The following is a 27215-nucleotide window of genomic DNA, read 5'->3' on the forward strand; positions in this document are numbered from 1 at the left end:
CTCTGACAAATAAATAAATAAAAATCTTTAAAAAAAAAAAAAAAAGACAGAGGCTCCTTAACAAAATGTGAGTCACTCTTGTATATATAAGTGTCAGAAACCACTACCAGAGAATACAACTCATGGGACTCAACTGGGCCCATCAACAGCCAGCTTCTGTCTAAGAAAAATAGATCAAGGTTTTATTCCCCAAATTCATGATATTAAACAAATATGAAAATTTGAGCTGAAATTATTGTCAGTTTTTGCGTTTGGTTATTTTTATCCTCTAAGTGATGGTCCAATTTTAAAAGGGGATTTTCTGGCTCCAGAATGCATATATAGTATGATGTGGCAGCTATGCACATAAAAAGGCACCCATTCTTCTCCAGATACATTATTTAAATTCAAAGAAAGGATTGCATTTCTTATCAATGGCTTTGACTTGTGGAGGATTTGGGGATTACACATAGATCAGCTGAAATAGAAACAGAGAAGCTCACTTAGGAATCAGAAAAGAGCTGAGGCACTCTGATGGAACAGTGTTTTCAAAGGATGGTAAAAGAGAAACAGCCAGCAGCACACCAAAGTGTACTGTTGTCATTGGAAAGGAACTGCCCCACCAAGGGTTACATTTCCCAGTCCTTCTTGCATCTATGTGGGGCCATATGACTAGTTCTGGCCAATGCAATAAAAGCAGAAGTGGAGTATGTACCACTTCTGGACTAAGGGTCAAGTATTCCATCCTTGCACTTTCTTTCCCTAATCCAATAACCATGGAGACTCATATTGAAGATGACAGCATCACAAGGTGGAAGGAGAGTGAAGAGAGCTGCCCATGACAGTGGACTTGCCAGGAACGTCAACATTAAATTTTGCATGACCAAGAAATAAATATTTATTGTGTTAAGCCATTGCCATTTGAGAATTGTTTGTTAATGACCTAATCTGGCAGTGACAGAGTATGGAAAAAATTAAGTGTGGAGTACTTCTGCAAGATGGAGAACATTCGGCTGCAGCAACTTCTTGCTAGACACATCTCCAAAGGCAAGGGAAACTAAAGTAAAAATGAACTATTGGGACTTCATCAAGATAAAAAGCTTCTGCACAGCAAAGAAAACAGTCAACAAAACTAAAAGGCAACTTATGGAATTGAAGAAGACATTTGCAAATGACATATCAGATAAAGGGCCGGTATCCACGATCTATAAAGAACTTATCAAACTCAACACCCAGAAAACAAAGAATCCAGTCAAGAAATGGGCAGAAGACATGAACAGACATTTCTGCAAAGAAGACATACAAATGGCCAACAGACATGGAAAAAATGCTCCACATCACTTGGCACCAGGGAAATACAAATCAAAACCACAATGAGATACCAACTCACACCAGTCAGAATGGCTAAAATTAACAAGTCAGGAAATGACAGATGTTGGCGAGGATGCAGAGAAAGGGGAACCCTCCTACACTGTTGGTGGGAATGCAAGCTGGTACAGCCACTCTGGAAAACAGTACGGAGTTCCCTCAAAAAGTTAAAAATAGAGCTACCCTACAACCCAGCAATTGCACAACTAGGTATTTACCCCAAAGACACAAATGTATTGATCCAAAGGGATACCTGAACCCCAATGTTTATAGCAGCAATGTCCACAATAGCCCAACTGTGGAAAGAGCTGAGACGTCCATCGACAGATGAATGGATAAAGAAGATGTGGTATATATACACAATGTAATATTAGTCATCAGAAAGAATGAATACTTACCATTTACAGTGATGTGGATGGAACTGGAGGGTATTATGCTGAGTGAAATAAGTCAGTCAGAGAAAAACAGATACCATATGATTTCACTCATATGTGGAATTTAAGAAACAAAACAGATGAACATAGAGGAAGGGAAGGAAAAATAAAATAAGATAGAAACAGAGGGAGGCAAACTATAAGAGACTCTTAACTCTAGGAAACAAACTAAGGGTTGCTGGGGGAGAGACAGGTGAGGAGATGGGGTAATTGGGTGATGGGCATTAAAGAGGGCATGTGATGTGATGAGCACTCACTGAGTGTTATATGCAACTGATGAATTATTGAACTCTACATCTGAAACTAAGGATATAAGTTGGCTAATTGAACTTGAAAGGAAGAGAGAAAGAGAGAAAGAAAAGAAAGAAAGATAGATAGAAAGACAGAAAGAAAGAAGAAAAGAAAAGATGGAGAACATTATTTCTCAATAAAACTCAGTGGGAAAAAGATGGGGAGCACCACAAATGGGGGACAAGGCAAGGAGTCAACGAAGTACCAAGGTTCATAGAGAGTAAGCTGAAGTTCCAGAAAATCAAGGTAGTAGAGGGAAGTCTAAAATCAAATTTCTTTTTGATATGACACAGGCTCTTGATTTGTTCTCTGGCCTACATGAGCAATGAAACAATAGTTACAAACATATATTTCTGTCAACAAGCACTGCTTCTTTGGTATTCAAATCATTTCTGTTCTCCAAATAATCTTCCTTTTTGACTGATGACTCTTTGCTCTTGATTTTAGGTCACATTCTAATTCATTGGGTTCTCTTGAGATTTTGGTTACGGAAGCAATAATGGCAAAAAAAATAGTTTAAGATTTCATTACACAGATTAAAGATGTTAATGAAAGCTTTTTGATCCTAAGCAAGATTACTCAGGGATTTTTAGTCAGTTACAGATTTTTCATAGCTCTGAAAACATTCACAGTGACAGGAAGCTGCACCAATCTGTTTACTGATATCTTGAGTGTTAAATGCTCCTTGCATGACTCTCCAAGGATGAAAGGTGTTTAATTGCTATAAACTGTTAAGCCCTTGCCTTCTGCAAACCCACTCTGCTGGGATTGCTGAGCTTCATTTCTGTCCATGTATATATCTATCCATCTATCCATCCACCCATCTACCTACAAATTTTAAGTTATCTACCTATCTATAATTTTTTAATTAATTAATTTATTTGACAGAGAGAGAGAGAGCACAAGCAGGGGGAGCAGCAAGCAGAGGGAGAAGCAGGGAGCCTGACGTGGGACTCGATCCCAGAGCCCTGGGATAATGACCTGAGTAAAAGGCAGACACTCAACGGACTGAGCCACCCAGGCGCCCCATCTATAAAGTTTTTATCTACCTATAAGTTCTAAGTGTGATAATGAGCTAGGCAGGGAATATGCTAAACATTAAAACCAATCCTGACTAGAGTTCGGAGTCTTATGGGAGCCCCAGCTACACCAAGAGATGGGATCAAGACTGTGTCTTGCTGCCCTCATATGATCCTAGGTCAGTCAGCCTGGTACATACTATATCCACTGGCCTCTCAGTTCCTTACAATCTTCGGGCATTATATCCTCAATGCCTGGCTCAGAATCTAGCACACTGTAAATACTTCGCAAATGTACACTGAGTAGAACTAAGTTCTGAGATATTTGGTCATAATTTTCTTAGAATTCTTTCTGAATTGGTAATCTTTTTGCATGGGCTTCTGTCCCAGTTTCCTACCAGGACTTAATCTCACCTTTGCAAACCAACCATACCCCACCCCAGAACTGATCAGGCCTCTCCTATAGGATTTTAAACCCTGTTCTCAGTTGGTCCATCTATTGTTTGAGGACCCTCTACAAAAGAACCAAAAGATACCCTCTACTTGATTTAAGAGCATCTCCCAACCTGGCCACATGCCCCCCTCCAACCTACATGTGCACATAAAGGCTGGAATTTTGAAGATTTCCATATAGCCTTTGGTCAAAAAGAGTTCACCCCACTCCATGAGATACTGCACTTGCTATTGTTAGATAGCCATGCCTCAGGAACATAGCCTATAACTCTGCCTTGTCTCTTAACTTTTACTATTTCCAATGCTTCTCCCTCAATACTTGCTCACTGCAGAGGCTCTAGTAAAGTCTCTCAACATAGTTCCTTCTTTCCCCTAACCCCAAGATATTGCCTAAAGCTAGGTGAAGAAACCTTTCAAATGATTTCTGCTGCTTATCAGAACTGAGGTTTGCTACATACAATTAACTACACACATAATTATAAACTATATACATAATTAGAAACTATCAGAAAGAGAAATAAGGAAAACAATGCCATTTATATTTATATCAAAAAGAATAAAATACTTGGGAATAAATTTAACAAAGGAGGTGAAAGACCTATACATTGAAAACTATAAGACACTGATAAAGTAAAAACAGAAAAATAGTGGAAAGATATTTCATGCTCACGGATTGGAAAATATTGTTAAAATGTTCACCCAGAGCAATCTATAGATTTAATGTAACCCCTATCAAAATTCCAACGGCATATTTCACAGAACTAGAACAAATAATGTTAAAATTTGTACAGAACCTACATAAAAGATCCTGAATACCCAAAGCAATCATGAGAAAGAAGAACGAAGCTCAATGTATCACACTCCCTGATTTCAAACTATACTACAAAGCTAGAGTAATCAAAACACTATGGTACTGGCATAGAAACAGATACACAGATCAATGGAACATTAAATGAGGGCCCAGAAATAAACCTACACATACATGGGGCACCTGGGTGGCTCAGTCATTAAGCAACTGCCTTCGGCTCAGGTCATGATCCCAGGGTCCTGGGATCGAGCCCTGCATCAGGCTCCCTGCTTAGCGGGAAGCCTCCTTCTCCCTCTCCCATTCCCCTGGCTTGTGTTCCCTCTCTCGCTGTGTCTCTCTCTGTCAGATAAATAAATAAAATCTTAAAAAAAAAACCTACACATACAAAGACAATTAATTTATGACAAAGGAGCCCAGAACATACAATGGAAAAGGGACAGTCTCTTCAATAAATGGTGTTAGGAAAACTGGTCAGCCACATGCAAAAGAAAGAAACTAGACTACCATCTCATACCACACACAAAAATTAATACAAAATGAAAAAACAACAACAACAAAAATGTATTAAATACTTGAATGTAAGACCAAAACCATAAAATTCCTAGAGGAAAACACAGGCAATAAGCTCCTTGACATTGGTCTTAGCAAAGTTTTTGTGGTTCAGACTCCAAAGGCAAAGGAAACAAAAGCAAAAATAAATAAGACTACATCAAACTAAAAATCTTATGCACAGTGAAAGAAATGATCATCAAAACTAAAAGGCAACCGGGGCGCCTGGGTGGCTCAGTCATTAAGCGTCTGCCTTCGGCTCAGGTCATGATCCCAGGGTCCTGGGATCGAGTCCCACATCGGGCTCCCTGGTCTGCAGGAAGCCTGCTTCTCCCTCTACTACTCCCCCTGCTTGTGTTCCCTCTCTCGCTGTGTCTCTCTCTGTCAAATAAATAAATAAAATCTTAAAAAAAAAAGCAACCTACTGAATGGGGGAAGATATTTGCAAATCACACATCTGATAAGGGGTTAATGTCTAAAACATATAAAGAACTCATAAAACTCAACAACAAAAAATAATCAAAAAATAGGCAGAAGATCTGAATAGACATTTTTCCAAAGATGACGTACAGACGGCCAACAGGCACATAGAAAGATCTACAACATCACTAATTATTAAGGAAATGCAAATCAAAACCACAGTGAGATCCCACCCCACCTGTCAGATGACTATAATCAAAAAGACAAGAAATAACAAATGTTGCAGTGGATGTGGAGAAAAGAGAACCCTTGTATACTATTCACAGGATTATAAATTGGTGCAGCCACTATGGAAAACAGTATGGATATTCCTCAAAAAATTAAGAACAGAATTCCCAGTGCCCCTGGGTGGCTCAGTGGGTTAAGCATCTGACTCTGGGTTTCCACTTAGGCCACAATCTCAGGGTTGTGAGATAGAGTCCCGCAGAGGGCTCCATGTTCAGTACCGAGTCTGCTTGAGAGTCTCTCTCTCCCTCTTCCCCTCCCCCATTCACATGCTCTTGCTCTCTCTAAACAAATAAATAAATAGAATCTTTGGGGCACCTGGGTGGCTCAGTGGGTTAAGCACCTGACTTCGGATCGAGTCATGATCTCAGGGTTCTGGGATTGGGCCCCATGTTGGGCTCTGTGCTCAGCACGGAGTCTGCTTGTCTCTCTCCCTTTCCCTCTGCCCCATCCCCTGCTCGTGCTCTGTCTCTCTCAAATAAATAAATAAAATCTTTAAAAAATACAACTCCCATATTATCCAGCTATTCCACTACTGGGTAATTATCTGAAGAACACAAAAACACCAATTTGGAAAGATCAATGCATCCCTATGTCCACTGCAGCATTATTTACAATATCCAAGATAGGGAAGCAACCTAAATGTCCATTAGTGAAAGAATGGATAAAGAAGATGTGGTGTAGCTATACTATTCAGCCATAAAAAAAAATCTTGCCATGTGCAACAACATGCATGGATCTTGAGGGCTTTATGCTATGTGAATTAAGTCAAAAGGAGAAAGACAAATACTATATGATATTACTTAGATGTGGAATCTAAAAAAAAAAAACATACAAGCAAAAGAAAAAGTCACAGATACAGAGAACAGATCAGTGATTACAGAAGGGAAAGGTGCTGGGAGGGTGGACAAAAGGGGTGAAGGAGGTCAATTTGTAGGGTGATGGATGGTAATGACACTTTGGGAGATGATCACTTTGTAGCATACACAAGTGTCAAATTATAATGTCCACCTGAAACTTATATAATTTTTTAAGAAGTCTTGTGTACACATGCAGAAAGGCAAACTTTAGCTGAAAGTGACTGAATTGATTTGCTGATAAGGAAAATTTCAATAAGACACAAATTAGGTAATTCTTAGGAAGGAAAATGAAAAGCAAATAGAAAAAAAATATATCAGAACTTCCTAGAACTCACCAGGACATGAACCACTGAATGTCTGACAATAATACAACCAAAGCCCCCCCTAAAGCTAAACATTTAATCATTTCAGTTTCCACACCATGCACGCCTAAGTGAGATCTAGAGGTGTATAAGAATAGTCTTTTCCTTTCTACCACATTCCATTTAGAAGTTTAGCGTATGAATTAGCAAAATGAATCTCTCATTCTCTGTTATAAATCATAGGAGATAGTCCGTGATTAAAATTTGAGATGCATGATGACCAGAAAAGTAGTATTGGGCTGCACCCTGAAAGTGAACTAAATAAATCCATAACATTAATTCTGAACTCTTCTTGACAATTGCAACATAAACCAAATTATTAATGATATGATTGCTGATATGCTGCAGTCCCCTGGGTACTGATGCTAAGTCATACTCCTCACATGTACATTCACTAGGAAATAGTCATAATGACTTTTAGTACAGCCCTCAGCTATCATTAGTGATAATCATGATGATTGCATTCAATGTTATTGACTACATGAATGATACTACTATTATCAAATTAGATTGAAGGTCTAATGGGAAGAAGTAAAATCCTTTCAATGAGAGGCCCAGAGCTACTTATAGGTTGCCAGTACTGTCTCCTATGAATTCTAATGGTGTGAGGTAGATAATCTAAGAGGTGATAAGTGTCTAATTCAACAGACACTCAGGCCCCTGTTCAAGTGAGAATGAAGAATATCCTAGTACTTCCCATATGCATTAATTAGCCAAGGCTTCCAGCTTCCTGAAGAGAGACCCAGAGAGCTGGCACTGGAGGTACCCAATAAATTGAGAAAGATCCAAGTCTTCAAGTCAATGTTACTAGAATAGAGATCTTGCCAGAAATCCCAAGTCACAAGCTAAGTCAGAACAGGAAGAGCTTGTGCTCCTACAACTGAAATCAGCCATCAAAACCAGGGTGGGGCCAGGTTGAGAAGGCATACTCAGCTTCACCAGGACACAGCCAAGGACAAGCATGTGCCCATTTTCCTTTTTCCATCTTCACACCCAAAGCCTTCACTTATTTTTTCTATCTTGTACTGTTTCATTACATCACCTCAAAACCTTTTTTTGGATAAAGTACAAATGAAAGGATAAAAATAATGATTAATAATTCACTGGCCTTGCTTACTAGCAATTCTTGCTGCTGTTAAAGGCCTCCATCAGCCTTCCTTCATGGTGACACCTTGGCTATCTAAAAGCAGCTTAAGTGAGTCACCATTAATCAATCATTGATTTGCACATGGACATTTCTGGAGAACTGTCCTGATGGGAACACAAGCCATCTGATCCCACCTAGCAGTGGTCTCTGAAGAGAGAGATGTCCTGCTTAGAGAACTACCCCTGTGCTCTTTGTTCCCAAAGGCAGTCTCAGATTATAAGAGCTGACCTGGACCAAGCAACACCCCTATCATTAAACACCTATTGGGTACTTTTGTCTTTTTAAGTAACTTGAACTAGAATCATTGAATTATTTGAACTCTACCTATTTCACATTCAACACCTGTGACTAATTGCAAATAAAAGTGGATGGGGGGAGGGAAAAGGTCAGTCGTTTTTTTGGAATTTTCTCTTAAAGCCCTGTCAACACATGCAGAAAGGCAAAGAAACTTCAGCTGAAAATGACTGAATTAATTTAATGAGAAGGAAAAAGAAGATTCTTCCACACTCCTAACCACATCATGCATGTTTCTACACAGCCTGAATCCGACTTCTTTTGTAACTGTACCCTATGCCAACACAGAATATCCACCAGTCTGTAGACATACTTTTCATTTTCTAACTCCATGCTTCTATGATATTTGTTACTCCTTCAGATTCACAATTTTTTGAGCACTGCATCAGATGATACACCTTGTACCACTTCATCTAATCTTCACAACTAATTTGTCAAGGAATTGTTATCATCTCCCCCATTTTATACATGAGGAACTGAGCCTTTGAGAAGTTTAGTGACTTGCCCAAGGACACATTCTAATGAGTGGCAGAGCTTGAATTTGAACTCAAATCTTCTGGTTCAAAGTCTTATGTTCTTCCCACTACACCATACAGCCTTCCTTGGATACAAAGTGCCTTCAACTGAACCCCCAGCATGGAGCCCAATGCGGGGCCTGAACTCACAACCCTGAGATCAAGACCCGAGCCAAGATCAAGAGTTGGACACCCAAATGACTAAGCCACCCAGGTGCCCCGAAAACATCTTTTTTAAGTGTCTGTTTCAAATACTATCTCCTCCATAAAGTCCTCAATGATCACCCAATACACAAATGAGCTCCCCTTGCTCTGAGTTCTTTAGTATATTTTCTGTGAATTCAGTCATTCAGTAAACAGCTGAGCACCTACTGTGTGCTAGCTTCTATGGTAGATGCTAAAGAAATTGCACTGAATGACACAGAAAGGATACTGATCTCATGGGTCATACATTTTATGGTATTTATCATAAAATCATTGAATAGTAATTTTAAATTTCATGCCATCTAAAGCCCTTATTTTACAGGAATGCCTGGCTGACTCAGTTGGTAGAGCATGTGACTCTTGATCTTGGGGCTATGAATTTGAGCCCCATATATGGCACAGGGTTTACTTAAAATTTTTTTAATTAAAAAGAAAGCCCTTATTTTACAGATGAGTAAACTCATACACATGGAGCTCAGTGTCAGGCCTTTATAAGCAGAGCCCAGACTATAGGTCTCCATCCATGCTTCTCATCAACACTGTGTCCATAGCTTCTTTTTCCTAATAGGCTGTCAGCAACTTGGGGGTACTGTGCCTTAATCATCTCTATACAACCTTCAGCATTAGCATAGGCAATCCAAAAATGGGTGGAATGTGTGATAATGGTAGCAAATAAGAAAAATGGATTATCTACACCCTTAGATCTCAAATGGACAAAAGGGCTAGATACATAACATTTATAAAGTATGTTACCATTTAAAGTATTCCCCCACATCATTCCTCAGTACAGGAGCTTTCATAAATGACAGATGTACACTGCAGAGCTAAGCTTGTGGAAAGGATCACATATTTTTAGAAAATGTTGTTTTCTATTATAATAACCTATAATTTTTTTCATTGTTTCCCATCTTAATTTAATTCCCAGAATTACAAATAGTATAGTAATATCTAACTTATCTAAAAGCTACATACCAATCAACTTCAACCATGATGAAGTTACCTAAAATAAAAAAGGAAGCAGAAAATTCCTCTGGCAGCCAACATAAATTTTACAAAGTACAGACACTAGAGAAATATACTGCACTAATTCTGTAATGTTTATTCATTCCATAGTTATGGAGTGCTCATGCCTTCTCTGTGCCAGGAACTCACTCTGGGATGCTTCACTCTTGAGTTTGGGCAAAGTTCTAACAGGCACAAACATCTAATTTTCATATCCCATAGCCAATGAAAACCAACAAACAGAAAGTGGAAAAGGTCAGCCAGAAGTCGGAGCAGGGGCTGCTTTTAGGCACGAGGTTTGAGCAATGGAAACTTGCACAAAGCAAAAGGGCCCACAGTGACCACTGAGTGAATGCAAACAGGCTCATTAAGTGACCCACCTTGAAACAGCCATAGGCCCTAACTGACCAGTTACAACCCGGCACAGTTCCTAAGATTACCAAAAAAAGAAAACTTCCATCCATCCCCATACTTCCTCACTCCACCCTATAATCATGGCCCCTCACCACCTCCTTGTGTCAGGCAGTCTCTTCTCTGCTGTCCTGCCCACAACTCCTTAGAGTGTATTCAATGAACTTCCATCTCTTTTGTTCCGCCTTGGGTGAATTCTCTCACCGCCTTGGGTGAATTCTCTCACCACAAGCACCGGCACAATTCAGGTCGCCCCACAGTAGGCTATTCCTTCCCATCTCATGGTCCACTGGCATTCCAACAGCCATACGCATACGTCATAAATGCCAAAGAACACAGGGTCAATCTATGGATTATAGTACTTCATGACATTTGTGAAATGTGTCATATATAAATACACTGGGCAAGAGAACCCAGGCTCATTCTTACCAGCAGCCAGGTAATGACCAGATAATGGATGGTGGGAGAATTATTCATATATCTTCTCTATTTAAAAGGCAAAAGCAGGGGGAGGAGCAAGATGGCGGCGGAGTAGGAGACCTGGATTTCGTCTGGTCTCAGGAATTCAGCTGAATAGGGATCAAACCATTCTGAACACCTACGAACTCAACAGGAGACCGAAGAAGAGAGTAGCAACAACTCTCTGAACAGAGAAGCGACCACTTACTGGAAGGTAGGGCGTGCGGAGAAGTGAATCCGAGGCGATATTCGGGAGGATAGACGGCGGGGGAGGGGCCTCCGTCGGCCGCTTCTGGCAAGTGATAGAGCCGCGGAGCACAAAATCGGACCTGTTAGAAGTTGGCTCGGCGGAGGGACGTCGCTGCAGTGGCTAAGCGGGGGGTGGAATCCTCCCGGGACAGTGTGGTCTCAGGACCCTTGGGGTCACAGAGAGACCGGGGGTGCCTGAGTGCGCCAGAGCTCCCAGGTATCAGAGCGGGGAAGCCGGCTGCAGAGACGGAGCAGAGTCGGGGGCTCTCAGCTCGGGGTGGCCATAAACTGTGATCTGCGGCCCAGTCGGGGCACGGCTCCCCCAGCAGGGACCCAACAAGCAGCAGATCCGGGGAGACTCCCCTTCCTTCCCGGGGAGGAGCGGTGCGGGAACGCACTGCAGGGATCTGCTGGGTTTGGAGACTCCACCCGGGGTCGGGTGCCGGAGATAGCAACGCTCGGTCACAGGCCGGGTGAGCACGGAGTGCGGCCAGAGACCAGGGAGACGGGAGTGACTGCTTTTCTCTGGGGACACACTGAGGAGCAGGGCCCCGAGTTCTCAGCTCCTCCAGGTGGAGATTGGGAGGCCACCATTTCTGCCCTGGTCCTCCAAAGCTGTACCGAGAGCTTGCAGGGAACAAAAGCTCCTGAGAACAAACCGGAGCAGCTTCCTTAGCCCTGACCGACAAGGGCGGGGCAATTCCACCTCCGGCAAAGACATTTGGAAACCACAGCAACAGGCCCCTCCCCCAGAAGATCAGCACAAACAGCCAGCAAGCCAAGACCAAGTTGATCGATCAAGGAGAATGGGAGAACTCCAGCGCTAGGGGAATACTGCACATAGATTCATGGTTTTTTTTTTTTTTTTTTTTTACCATTATCCATTATTTCATCAAAGTTAATTTTTGTTGACTGTTTTTTTTTTTATTTTTCTTTTTCCCTTTTTCAACCAACATCTTATCAATCCCTTTTTTAAAAAAAAAAAAAAACATTTTTTATTTTTCATTTTTAGAGTCATATTTTATCCCCTCATAGTAGTTACCCTTATTTTTGGCATATATATATAAGTTGTTCTCTCTTTAAAATTTGGGGTACAGTTTCTTCTAACAGATCAAAATATACCCTAAATCACTAGTGTATGGCTTTGTTCTAGTCTCCTGCCTGATCACATTCTCTCCCTTTTTCCTTTTTTTTTTTTCTTAAATCTTCTTTCTTTTTTCAAACAACTTATCTTACCAAGTCCTTTTATAAAATCTTTAATAATTTTCATCTTTACAGTCATCTTCCATCCCTTCATTGTATCAACCCTTATTTTGTACATATATGTCTTTCTTCCTTTAAAATTTTAGGAGGCACTTTTTTCTAACAGACCAAAATACGCCCAAAATCTAGTGTGTGGCACTGATCTATGCACTAGCCTGATCATATTTGATCACATTCTGCTTTTTTTGTATTGTTCTGTTTTTGTTTTTATCCTTTTTTGTTCCTTTTTTTTTCTCTTTCTTTTTTCTTTCTTTCCCTTTCTTTTCCCCTGGTTTCAGGTCTTTTCTGATTTGTATACAGTATATTTGCTGGGGACGTTGTAAACCTGTTAGCATTTCGTTCTCTCATTCATCTATTCTCCTCTGGACAAAATGACAAGACGAAAGAAATCACCTCAGCAAAAAGAACAAGAGGTAGTACCGTCAGCCAGGGACCTACTCAATACGGACATTAGTACGATGTCGGACCTAGAGTTCAGAATCATGACTTTAAAGATACTAGCTGGGCTTGAAAAAAGCGTGGAAGTTATTAGAGAAACCCTTTCTGGAGAAATAAAAGAACTAAAATCTAACCAAATCGAAATCAAAAAGGCTATTGATGAGGTGCAATCCAAAATGGGGGCACTAACTGCTAGGATAAATGAGGCAGAAGAGAGAATCAGCGATATAGAAGACCAAATGATGGAAAATAAAGAGGCTGAGAAAAAGAGAGAGAAACAATTACAGGATCACGAGGGCAGAATTCGAGAGATAAGTGATACGATAAGACGAAACAACATTAGAATAATTGGGATCCCAGAAGAAGAAGAGAGAGAGAGAGGGGCAGAAGGTATATTGGAGCAAATTATAGCAGAGAACTTCCCTAATGTGAGGAAGGAAACAGGCGTTAAAATCCAGGAGGCACCGAGAACCCCTCTCAAAATCAATAATAATAGGTCAACACCCCGACATCTAATAGTAAAACTTACGAGTCTCAGAGACAAAGAGAAAATCCTGAAAGCAGCTCGGGAGAAGAGATATGTAACATACAATGGTAGAAACATTAGATTGGCAACAGACCTATCCACAGAGACCTGGCAGGCCAGAAAGGACTGGCAAGATATCTTCAGAGCACTAAATGAGAAAAATATGCAGCCAAGAATACTATATCCAGCTAGGCTATCATTGAAAATAGAAGGAGAGATAAAAAGCTTCCAGGACAAACAAAAATTAAAGGAATTTGCAAACACGAAACCAGCCCTCCAAGAAATATTGAGAGGGGTCCTCTAAGCAAAGAGAGAACCTAAAAGCAGCAAAGAGCAGAAACGAACACAGACAACAGACAGTTAACAGTCACCTTACAGGTAATACAATGGCACTAAATTCATACCTTTCAATAGTTACCCTGAATGTAAATGGGCTCAATGCCCCAATCAAAAGACACAGGCTATCAGATTGGATTAAAAAACAAGACCCATCAATATGCTGTCTGCAAGAGACTCATTTTAGACCCAAAGACACCCCCAGATTGAAAGTGAGGGGGTGGAAAACCATTTACCATGCTAATGGACACCAAAAGAAAGCTGGGGTGGCAATCCTTATATCAGACAAACTAGATTTTAAAACAAAGACTGTAATAAGAGATGAGGAAGGACACTATATCCTACTTAAAGGGTCTATCCAACAAGAAGATCTAACAATTGTAAATATCGATGCCCCGAACATGGGAGCAGCCAATTATATAAGGCAATTAATAACAAAAGCAAAGAAAAACATTGACAACAATACAATAATAGTGGGGGACTTTAACACCCCCCTGACTGAAATGGACAGATCATCTAAGCAAAAGATCAACAAGGAAATAAAGACTTTAAATGACACACTGGACCAAATGGACTTCACAGACATATTCAGAACATTCCATCCCAAAGCAACGGAATACACATTCTTCTCTAGTGCCCATGGAACATTCTCCAGAATTGATCACATTCTAGGTCACAAATCAGGTCTCAACCGGTACCAAAAGATTGGGATCATTCCCTGCATATTTTCAGACCACAATGCTTTGAAACTAGAACTCAACCACAAGAGGAAAGTCGGAAAGAACTCAAATACATGGAGGCTAAAGAGCATCCTACTAAAGAATGAATGGGTCAACCAAGAAATTAAAGAAGAATCAAAAAAATTCATGGAAACCAATGAAAATGAAAACACAACTGTTCAAAATCTTTGGGATACAGCAAAGGCAGTCCTGAGAGGAAAGTATATAGCAATACAAGCCTTTCTCAAGAAACAAGAAAGGTCTCAAATACACAACCTAACCCTACACCTAAAGGAGCTGGAGAAAGAACAGCAAATAAAGCCTAAACCCAGCAGGAGAAGAGAAATCATAAAGATCAGAGCAGAAATCAATGAACTAGAAACCAAAAGAACAGTAGAACAGATCAACGAAACTAGGAGCTGGTTCTTTGAAAGAATTAACAAGATTGATAAACCCCTGGCCAGACTGATCAAAAAGAAAAGAGAAATGACCCAAATCAACAAAATCATGAATGAAAGAGGAGAGATCACAACCAACACCAAAGAAATACAAACAATTATAAGAACATATTATGAGCAACTCTATGCCAGCAAATTAGATAACCTGGAAGAAATGGGTGCATTCCTAGAGATGTATCAACTACCAAAATTGAACCAGGAAGAAATAGAAAACCTGAACAGACCTATAACCACTAAGGAAATTGAAACAGTCATCAAAAATCTCCCAACAAACAAAAGCCCAGGGCCAGACGGCTTCCCAGGGGAATTCTATCAGACATTTCAAGAAGAATTAATACCTATTCTCCTGAAACTGTTCCAAAAAATAGAAATGGAAGGGAAACTTCCAAACTCATTTTATGAGGCCAGCATTACCTTGATCCCAAAACCAGACAAAGACCCCATCAAAAAAGAGAATTACAGACCAATATCCTTGATGAACATGGATGCAAAAATTCTCACCAAAATACTAGCCAATAGGATCCAACAGTACATTAAAAGAATTATTCACCATGACCAAGTGGGATTTATTCCTGGGCTGCAAGGCTGGTTCAACATCCGCAAATCAATCAACGTGATACAATACATTAACAAAAGAAAGAACAAGAATCATATGATCCTCTCAATAGATGCAGAAAAAGCATTTGACAAAGTACAACATCCTTTCTTGATCAAAACTCTTCAGAGTATAGGGATAGAGGGTACATACCTCAATATCATAAAAGCCATCTATGAAAAACCTACAGCGAATATCATTCTCAATGGGGAAAGACTGAGAGCTTTTCCCCTAAGGTCAGGAACGCGGCAGGGATGTCCACTCTCACCACTGCTATTCAACATAGTATTAGAAGTCCTAGCCACAGCAATCAGACAACAAAAAGAAATCAAAGGCATCCAAATCGGCAAAGAGGAAGTCAAACTCTCACTCTTTGCAGATGATATGATACTGTATGTGGAAAACCCAAAAGACTCCACCCCAAAACTGCTAGAACTCATACAGGAATTCAGTAAAGTAGCAGGCTATAAAATCAATGCACAGAAATCAGTGGCATTCCTATACACCAACAACAAGACAGAAGAGAGACAAATCAAGAAGTCTATCCCATTTACAATTGCACCCAAAACCATTAGATACCTAGGAATAAATCTAACCAAAGAGGCAAAGGATCTGTACTCAGAAAACTATAAAATACTCATGAAAGAAATTGAAGAAGACACAAAGAAATGGAAAAACGTTCCATGCTCATGGATTGGGAGAATCAACATTGTGAAGATGTCAATGCTACCTAGAGCAATCTACACATTCAATGCAATCCCTATCAAAATACCATCCACTTTTTTCAAAGAAATGGAACAAATAATCTTAAAATTTGTATGGAACCAGAAGAGACCCAGAATAGCCAGAGGAATACTGAAAAAGAAAAGCAAAGCTGGCGGCATCCCAATTCTGGACTTCCAGCTCTATTACAAAGCTGTCATCATCAAGACAGTTTGGTACTGGCACAAAAACAGACACATAGATCAATGGAACAGAATCGAGAGCCCAGAAATGGACCCTCAACTCTATGGTCAACTTATTTTTGACAAAGCAGGAAAGAATGTCCAATGGCAAAAAGATAGTCTCTTCAACAAATGGTGTTGGGAAAATTGGACAGCCACATGCAGAAGAATGAAACTGGACCATTTCCTTACACCACACACAAAAATAGACTCCAAATGGTTGAAAGACCTAAACGTGAGACAGGAGTCCATCAAAATCCTAAAGGAGAACACAGGTAGCAACCTTTTCGACCTCAGCCGCAGCAACTTCTTCCTAGAAACATCGCCAAAGGCACAGGAAGCCCGGGCAAAAATGAACTATTGGGATTTCATCAAGATAAAAAGCTTTTGCACAGCAAAAGAAACAGTCCACAAAACCAAAAGACAACCGACAGAATGGGAGAAAATATTTGCAAATGACATATCAGATAAAGGGCTAGTATCCAAAATCTATAAAGAACTTATCAAACTCAACACCCAAAGAACAAATAATCCAATCAAGAAATGGGCAGAAGACATGAACAGACATTTTTCCAAAGAAGACATCCAAATGGCCAACAGGCACATGAAAAAGTGCTCAACATCGCTCGGCATCAGGGAAATCCAAATCAAAACCTCAATGAGATACCACCTCACACCCGTCAGAATGGCTAAAATTAACAAGTCAGGGAACAACAGATGTTGGCGGGGATGTGGAGAAAGGGGAACCCTTCTACACTGTTGGTGGGAATGCAAGCTGGTGCAACCTCTCTGGAAAACAGTATGGAGGTTCCTCAAACAGTTGAAATTAGAGCTACCGTTCGATCCAGCAATTGCACTACTGGGTATTTACCCCAAAGATACAAATGTAGGGACCCGAAGGGGTACGTGTACCCCAATGTTTATAGCAGCAATGTCCACAATAGCCAAACTGTGGAAAGAGCCAAGATGCCCATCGACAGATGAATGGATAAAGAAGAGGTGGTATATATACACAATGGAATATTATGCAGCCATCAAAAGGAATGAGATCTTGCCATTTGCAACGACGTGGATGGAACTGGAGGGTGTTATGCTGAGTGAAATAAGTCAATCAGAGAAAGACATGTATCACATGACCTCACTGATATGAGGAATTCTTAATCTCAGGAAACAAACTGAGTGTTACTGGAGTGGTTGGGGGTGGGAGGGATGGGGTGGCTGGGTGATAGACATTGGGGAGGGTATGTGCTATGGTTAGCGCTGTGAATTGTGCAAGACTGTTGAATCACAGATCTGTACTTCTGAAACAAATAACGCAACATATTTTAAGAAAAAAGAAAAAGAAGAAGATAACAGGAGAGGAAGAAAAGGGGAGTATGTCAGAGGGGGAGACGAACCATGAGAGATGATGGACTCTGAAAAACAAACTGAGGGTTCTAGAGGGGAGGGGGGGAGGGGGATGGGCTATCCTGGTGATGGGTATTGAGGAGGGCACGTTCTGCATGGAGCACTGGGTGTTATGAACAAACAATGAATCATGGAACACTGCACCAAAAACTAATGATGTAATATATGGTGATTAACATAACAATAAAAAATAAAAAATAAATAAATAAAAGGCAAAAGCATTACCTTTGTGTAAGTGAAGGCATTTTGTTACCACGACACTCAAATTACCTCTGCCCTTAAATTTTCAGCTTCTGAACAGAATGTATGTGGACTATTTTAACCAGCAGGGGGAGGTTAAGACAAGGAAGTCCTAAAAACGTCCAAGTCTTCACCAAAAGGGGCTGAGTCTTTTGGCAGCGTGACTGATTGGCTCCCTTTAGCAGCATGGTCTAATTTAGAAAGGTCAGGAAGTAGTGTTTTACATTTAGTGAAGCAACAAACATGGGAAAAACAAAAGTGACAAGAAGGAAACACTCTCAGCTGGACTGGCTCTTGCATAATGGCTTCAAGGTAAAGAGCTGAGGGAGAAACTTAGCAATTTCTGTACCATTGCACACTGACAAGAAATATTTGGTGAAGGGGGTGGCGCCTGGCTGGCTCAGTTGGTGGAGTGTGCAACTCCTGATCTCAGGGTTGTGAGTTCAAGCCCCATGGTGGGTGCAGAGCTTACTTAAAAAAATATGTATTTTTTTTTGCCATGAAATCACATTGGGCATATTCTTGCAGGGAGAAGACATCTACTCTTCAACTCAGAGCTGAGTGCTCACTCTTCATTGCAATGAAAGTGATGCTGTAAAGGCATCTGTCATTGTTGTTTTTATGTGGAAATCATTAGGGATAAATCCAACTCCCTGGTAGGACCAGGGGGATAAGCAGAGGGCAACCAACTCCCTCAGGGCACCTGCCACTGAGGTCCAGCAAAGATGGGCATGGGGGCTTGGGAAGGAACATACCACTGAAGAGTCTCCCAGGGAGGCTGAGTAACAAACTGTGAAGCTTCCCTTCCCCTTAGCCCAGCACAGAAGAACAACCAGACAAAATCACAATCAAGGGGAGAGAGGGTCCTTCTTTGAAAATAGCAAATTCTGCCAAATCATTTGCATCTCCTGAAAGACGAGAATAGGCAGGGGCACCTGGGTGGCTCAGTTGGTTAAGCGACTGCCTTCGGCTCAGGTCATGATCCCGGAGTCCTGGGATCGAGTCCCACATCGGGCTCCCGGCTCGGCGGGGAGCCTGCTTCTCCCTCTGACCCTCTCCCCTCTAATGCTGTTTCTCTCTCACTCTCTCTCTAATAAATAAATAAATAAATAAATAAATAAATAAATAAATAAATAAAAAAGAATAGGCATTGCAAGCTCCGGGGAAGTCCAAGCTCGAACATGAACTTCTGGGACCTTGAACAAGTCACATCCACCTGCCTTCTTGGCTTCAGTTCCTCTATCCACAAATTGACATAGAAGTATGGACTAGAGAATCTCTAAAATAATCTCAGGGCTAACATCCTGAGCTCAGTGATTCAATTGCCAGATTGAAAATACATGAGTGACATTATCTTCCCCAACTAAGGTTATCATGTTTGTTTATTCATCATAAGAAAGATGGGCCAACTATTATCACAATAATGGGTCAACCCTCCCTTCATGAACTCTGCTCAATATCTGGCTACACAACTATACTGAACAACAGGAACACTTTCGACTTTGAGCTGGCTGCAGTATGCCTCTCTGGGAGAGAAATGTTTTTCATTTAAGACAAAAAACGTGGGGCACCTGGGTAGCTCAGTCGGTTAAGTGTCTGCCTTCTGCTCGGGTCATGATCCCAGGGTCCTGGGATCGAGCCCCGCATCGGGCTCTTTGCTCTGCGGGAAGCCTGCTTCTCCCTCTCCTCCCTGCTTGTACTCTCTCACTGTCTCTCCTTCTCTCTCTGTCAAATAAATAAGTAAAATATTAAAAAAAAAAAGAACAAAAATGTGTTTGGTTATAACCATGAGCTCCTAGGCAGAGCCTGAATGGTCTGGGCTGAGACCAGCCTAAAAGCTAAACTGTTCTCCATAAGAAACTAACACAATTGGGGTGGTTAGAAGAAAAGGCCCCGGAAAGGGAGAGAGAAGTGGCAGAGGCCTTGAAGCACAATGGACAGCTGAATCACAAATATAAGGAAGGTCTGAAGAATATCTCCCAGAGGCAAGGGTTGCAGGTCAAATTTAACTGGACCTTCTATTTTATTTTAATTTTTTTAAGATTTTATTTATTTGAGGGCGCCTGGGTGGCTCAGTTGGTTAAGCGACTGCCTTCGGTTCAGGTCATGATCCTGGAGTCCCGGGATGGAGTCCCATGTCGGGCTCCCTGCTCAGCAGGAAGTCTGCTTCTCCCTCTGACCCTCTTCCCTCTCATGCTCTCTCTCATTCTCTCTTTCTGTCAAATAAAAAATAAATAAAATCTTGGGGAAAAAAAGACTTTATTTATTTGAGAGAGAGAGAGAGAGAGTGAGAGAGAGCCCAAGAGGGGGTAGGGTCAGAGGGAGAAGCAGACTCCCTGCTGAGCAGGGAGCCTGACGTGGGACTCGATCCCAGGACTCCGGGATCATGACCTGAGCCGAAGGCAGTTGCTTAACCAACTGAGCCACCCAGGCACCCTGGACCTTCTATTTTAATTTCAGGTGAACAAGGAATAATGTTTAGTATAAATATGTCCCAAATGTTGTTTGGGACATACTTACACTTTTAAAAAAAATTCATTGTTGATCTGAAGTTCAAATTTAACTGGGTGCTCTATATTTTTAGGTGCTAAATTTGGCAATCCTACCTGGAGCAGAAATGATAAATATTTTAAGAATTTCTGTCAGAGGTTGTTTAGCTGTACTAAGAGTGCTAATCCTTCTCAGGGCTGTCACTAATCCATACCAAAGGTTTGGGTTAACTAGAAAAAGGTACTGCTTCCTCCCAGGACCCAGCTAGGGCACAGGGCTTGGTGAGCGGCTCATGGGCTGAATTTCAGTACCCACTCGCCCCTCAATACTGCCTCCTTTCCAGGTCTTCAAACCTTTAGCAAAGCATACTGCACACAGCCCTAAGTCAAAGGTTGGGGGGGGGCAGGGAAGCCCCCCCCCCAACCCAGTGCAGAATTTTCATGGAGAAATTCCAGAAAAGAGAAGCAGGTTTACTTCAGGAGATAAGCCTCAGAGCAAAGATCACGGATTCAGTGGCCACCAGAGAACAGGATTCAGAGGCACCTTAGTAAAACAGTCCTCAGTCCTCACCAAGAATCTCCAGAGATACTGGAGGTCCTCTAGGCTGCCCACTTTGTATTGGGTGGGATTAAAGTCCACTATAAAGCATAGGGTGAAACCTGAAGATGGGAAGATTTGGGCATATGAATGTAGTTATGTAACTAAAGAGGGAAGTAGAGTTCATGAAGATTTAAAGATCACAGACAGAGAGGAACCCCAGCTCAGACTTTAAGACTGAGGTCAATTGGGGCACCTGGGTGGCTCAGTCAGTTAAGCGTCTACCTTCGGCTCAGGTCATGATCCCAGCATCCTGGGATCAAGTCCCACATCAGGTGGGGAGAGCTCAGTGGGGAGCTTGCTTCTCCCTATCCCTCTGCCTGCCGCTCCCCCTGCTTGTGCTCTCTCTCTCTGACAAATAATTAATTTTTTTTTTTTTAAAAAAGGACTGAGGTCAACTGTTACCAGCTCTGTGAAGCTTTTCCTGATGGCTCCAGGCGGAATTCATTTCTTCTTTGGGCTCCACAGTTCCTGTACCTACCACTGTTAAGCCACAGGGGGGAAAAAGCAACAGAACATAATGTGTGACTCTCTCCAACTAGATTATGAGTTTGAAGGGGAGCAGGATGTGTCACCCCAAAAGATGTTTCTTTGGTAATATGGATTATCTTGAGCTGGTGATTTTTAAAAAACAGCAGACACTGGAGAAGCTCTGAAAACCTGTAGAAGTTACCCTTTTGTGAGAGAAATCTACATTTATAAAGGAAATCTCTATTTGTAACGCATCTCCCTCTCAGCCCCAGGAAGAGGAAGATGACTAAATCTCTAGAAACTCTTACCAAAATGGAGATGGGGATGACGTAAATCTGCATAACAATAATGTCCTCCTTTACTGTGCTTTGCCTGATAATCTCCTAAAGCTGGCTCCCCTCCCCACCCTCATCTCTTGTCTTTAGTTGGAGATGGTATTTAAAGTGATCTTTGGGCTATTTGGGGGAGTTAGTGTTCCTGGGAATCTCCCATTTATAGTGTGTGGTGTCAAAATGGGGGTGTCTGTCCGATTGGTTGGGGGCCCCCAAAGGGGTGGCGATGATCAGGTGGAAGCCAATGGCACGGAGGTTGAAAGGAGAGGTGGCCTGCAATGAGGTGGTGGGTAGGGGCTGTATTTACAGAGAGGAGAGGGGGAGGTATGGCAACTTTGGTAATGGTGCCTGGTTGTAAGAAGCCCATTGGTCAGTTAGGGCCTATGGATATTTTGAGGTGGGTCCCCTGATGGGCCTTTTCTACATTCCATTGCTTGAGCCTGTTTGCCTGAAAACGGCCTGTACATACAGGAGGGGTAGATGTTGTTAAACATTTTCTCTGGGGGTGGGGTTCAGGGTCTCAGCCAAGAACCTAGAAGCGCGCAGGGAAAATTATTTTTCCTCCCTTACAAGTTCTGTGAAAGCAGACTGATTTATTATTAATTTTATAGCCCCAGTAACTGGCACTTATTAGCCACCTGATTGACTTGTAAACAGAAAAGATATTTTGAGTTTGAAATTAAGACTGGAAGACAAAATAATAAATGGTCTTCGTGTATCTAAAGGCTTGTACAGCTCTTCTCCATGTCCACAAAGGGCAAAACAAGAGAACAGACATTTCAAATGCAAGATGAGTGAACTAGGCTAGCAAAAAGGTGGTAAAGACACAACTGGATAATTGGCCACTGATGCAGGCTCTTAAAAATAGAAAAAATTGTTCTTCATTTACTTTAGTCAGTTTAGTGTGGTCCTACCGCACCCTCCCTTGCAGACGTAGAATCCTGTTGCTCATCACTTTGAATTCTAAGTACAGTGGAAACAATAGCATTACCACTTCCTGAACCCGGTAAGGTTATTCACTATTCAAATTGTAACAATATGCTAATGGCCAGGAGAGCTGACACTTTGGAAACCCCTGCACTAGAAAACGTAACCCAAAAAGGAAAACATCAAGCTGCCACTCCCTAGGCGACCCTGAAGTACCTGCTCTGATTCAACTCTGAACTTCACCTTTAAGATGAGAGCGATGCAATTGACTCTTGAAATGCCCTGCTAATTTAGTCCTGTTGACTAATCGTCTTGGGTTAATTTTGGAAGTGCTGGAACTGTCTGAACTCTCATCTGAAAGAATTGTGAATAGAAATCTGGAAAGGAGAAAGGAAGATCAGGTCAAGTCTCAGAATAATATTGCTAATGGTGATGATGAGAATTTGTGTGCCCTACAAAAGCTCAAAGGCTTCATTCTCCCTCTTTTGTTCACATTTGACTCTAAAGAAGAAACACAGCTCCCCTCTCCAAGGCTAAGCCCACCCTCAGTGGGGCTTTTGTGCCCATCCCTCTTCTAGGACTTTACCCTATCTGTTCTCGCTTTTTCTCACCCTCCTTTACCCTTTCAAATTCCTCCTCCTCTGGCACCCTTGTCTTGGCCTACACACATGCTTAGTTCCCTCCCAGGCTATACCACTCTTCCTTCAGCTTCTCTGTACCCTCTGAGCAAACCAGACGCATCCTCATCGATATCCATTTCTCCTCTTTTCCCAAATGTATAAAGTCTGCACTTTGGACTCCCATGCACCTAGATAAGCTCCTGTGGCTAGTTCTGGCCAATGAATTGTGAGTGGAAGCAACATGTCATTCTGGGACATAAGCTTAGAAGAGCAGTGTGAAATGTTCACGCACTTTTTCCTTGAAGCAGCAACTAAAGAGACATCACATTCCATTAGGTAGAGCCGGATGATTGAAGCCTCTGTCGGTCTGAGTCAAATAGAGACCTCTCCCCTGGCTTATGATGGTCAGACAGTATAAGTGAGAAATCAGCATTTCTCACTGAGAAATGGGTTAAAAACACACTGAAATTTGGGGTTGACTTAGTGCAATATTATTCAGCTAATCCTGGATGAATACATATAGCATGTCTGTCTCTACGTCCAAATTTCCCCTTTTTATAAAGGCACCAGTCATATTGGATTAGAACCCATTTTAAGGACCTCATTTTACCTTGATTACCTCTGTAAAGACCCCATCTCCAAATAAGGTCACACTCGGAGGCACTGGAAGTTAAGACTTCAACACATGAATTTGGGGAAGACAGTTCAACCAATAATACTTCCATAGTGATTTCATCTACTCACTGGCTTAAATGATCATTTCTGTGAATGTGACCCATCAATCTTGGACTTGACCTCTCTCCCAATCACTAGTCCCTGTTTTAAAACAGACCAAAACAAAAAAAACACTATTGTGAACCTATGATTTCTCAGTTACACGCTGAACAAGCAAAGAAGCTAATAGAAACTCATTACACAAATAGGTGCAAGGGAAGGTGGTGAGTGTAGAGGTAGGGAGAGTACAGAGATCGATGGGAACCTACGGCAATGGGACCTACTAGTCTTGCTCTACATTTCTGACTGCGATTTGGGGATCTCTCTTTAGATGTTCAACCAGCACTGCAAACCCAACATGTTCAAAGCCAGGCAAATCTCCTTCTTCAAATCAATGACTGCAGCTGATCTCTTTATTTCTATGAATGACCCTACTCATCTAGTCACCCAGGCCTGCCAACCTACTGTCATCTTTGTTTCTTCTCTACCTTATTTCCAACAGTCACAAGTCACAACCAACTTAGCTCTCCAATAATGTCTATCAGTCCTGTCTCCTCTAGTCTGCTGCTACGGCCACCAGAGTAAGTCAGTCCCACTTTCTCTCTACTTAAACTACAGTAGTAGCCAGATGCCTTCCACAGTTCCAAGATATTCTATACAGTACTAGCCAACTAGCATTCTAAGTAATAGCTAATCTGGCTAGCAATGGAGTTTACCCCGACATACCTTTTCAGCCTCGTTCCCTGTCACACCCCTCCTTTACCTGGCACTCTACCTGGAATATGACCAACGTTTTCTAATCTCTTTCCGCTTTTACTATCTGAGACACTGTATTTACTGAGAACATGGAATGTAATGCCCATTTCCATACTTTCCCTACTCTAATCAGAGTGTCTTGCACTCAATAAATACAGCTCAGTAAATACCTAATACATAGAACATCACAAAAGATATCATACCATTAATCCTCAAACTAACCCTTCAACATAAAGACTGCATTTGGCAGGGGTCTCCTAATCCCACTCCACCCCAAAACATACAATTTTTCATGTTTGTCAGCCCTGGGCTGACCTAACTGGGCCAGGAAAGGAGGAAAGACAGTGATTCTAGAGCTTTAGAAGCATGCCCCTTGCCAGTGGAGCATACCAGGCCATGCAGAGGAAGGCTGTGTTCATGGAATGACTTGTGACACCTGTCTCAGCCCCCTGCAGTTTGCTCTCCTCTCTGCCTGCTCCCTTATGCTTATCTGGCTTCTAGCTAACAACGCCCTTCCAGTGTGGTGAACTGTTTGGTCAATCTTGTGGCTCTTGATTCTCCGGCTTTCTTTCCCAGCTATAAATTGCTTTCATTTTCCAGACTCAGAACTTCCTGAGACTCAGTTCCAAGATACCATTTGGCTTGGCTCCAGGACCTTTTAACTAGGAATCATAGTTCTCTCCCATTCCAGGAAGGCTCATACAACTGTGTGTTTAGGTCTGAGCAATAACTGAAAAACACCTCCTGTCTTGTTTTAGCTTGAATAGTATAGCTTGAAAATGCCTGGGTGCACCACCTTCCATCAATCATTCCTGAAATCCTGGGTCCTATTGTAGAGGGATGTCAGGACCAGAGCTGATCAGTCTCTTAGCAAAATTTCCATGTTGATCGACCACAGAGGGACTATGAACTGATTCACTGTGTGTGGTGTCCTTACCACGTTCCCAGCATAAATCTCCTTGCTGGTACTTTTTCTGGACTGAAAAGGAAAAGTATAATCTGCTTTTCCCCATTCTCACCTGCTCAAAATCCTGTCATGCTTTCATGCTTCTCAGATGGGTGATAGGAAGGTCTTGTCTAAGGGGTTCTGGACACTAATCCGGACAAATGGCAGATCTGGTATCAAATTGTTTGCTCTGCTTCTCTCCTCACGGTTCCTGAACACAAAGCACAGGGCCAGGAGGGTGATATTTTCTCTTTTATTCCACAAATATCTAAGGAGTGCCAACTCTGCACTAAGTGCAGGCATTCCACAAACTGCGCTTGGAGCAGAAAGAGAGGTGAGGTCATGCCACAGAAGAAGGACAAAAGGCCAGGCCTGGTACCTGGCCCAGGCTGAGAAGCTGAGGTCACAAAAGCCTTCTTAGAAGTGATGCTTGAGTCAAAGCTGAACGATTAGGAGAAAGGGAGGGCAGTGAGTTGGGCTAAGAGGACCTTGGTGGAGGAGGGCCTCATTTCAGGCAGAGCCCAATGGGAACAGTAACATGAGGGTAAGGAACACAGCACCTAGAGATTACTATCAGCAAGAGGTGGGAGATAAACCTGGCATGGTAGATTGAGTCAAGTCACCAATGAGCTAGCTTCACATCCTTGGCAAATAGGAACAACAAAATATCTACAAATTATCTACCTCTGGTGTTTGGGGAAACTTCTTCAGGGACACTGGGAAATATTTTTTCCTCATTTGCTATAAAGAATTTCCCTTTCTCCTCTAACAGAATAATAATGTATCCCAAGCATCCTGCATGCCAATAACATTTGGGAGCCTCTTTAAGCAGATATTTTAAAGCGTGGGGAAGGTCTCCTTCGAAAATACAGAGGCCCTGGGCAGCCATTAAAACCCTTACAAATAAAAAGTAAGTAAAACAAAACAAAACCCTTACAAATCAAAACCATGATGAGATACCACCTCACACTGGTTAGAATGGGTAAAGTTAACAACACAACAAACAACATGTATTGACGAGGATGAGGAGAAAGGGGAGCCCTCCTACACTGTTGGTGGGAATGCATACTGGTGCAGCCACTCTGGAAAACAGTATGGAGGTTCCTCAAAAAGTTAAAAATAGAACTACCCTACGATCCAGCAATTGTACTACTGGGTATTTACCCCAAAGATACAAATGTAGTGATTTGAAGGGGCACATGCACCTCAATGTTTATAGCAGCAATGTCCACAATAGCCAAACTATGGTGAGAACCCAAATGTTCATCAACTGATGAATGGATAAAGAAGAGGTGGTATGTGTACACACACACACACACACACACAC

This window comes from Callorhinus ursinus, unplaced genomic scaffold, assembly GCF_003265705.2.
Source record: "Callorhinus ursinus isolate GAN/ISIS: 27379988/994484 unplaced genomic scaffold, GSC_fseal_2.0 scaffold64, whole genome shotgun sequence".
Lineage (NCBI taxonomy): Eukaryota > Metazoa > Chordata > Mammalia > Carnivora > Otariidae > Callorhinus > Callorhinus ursinus.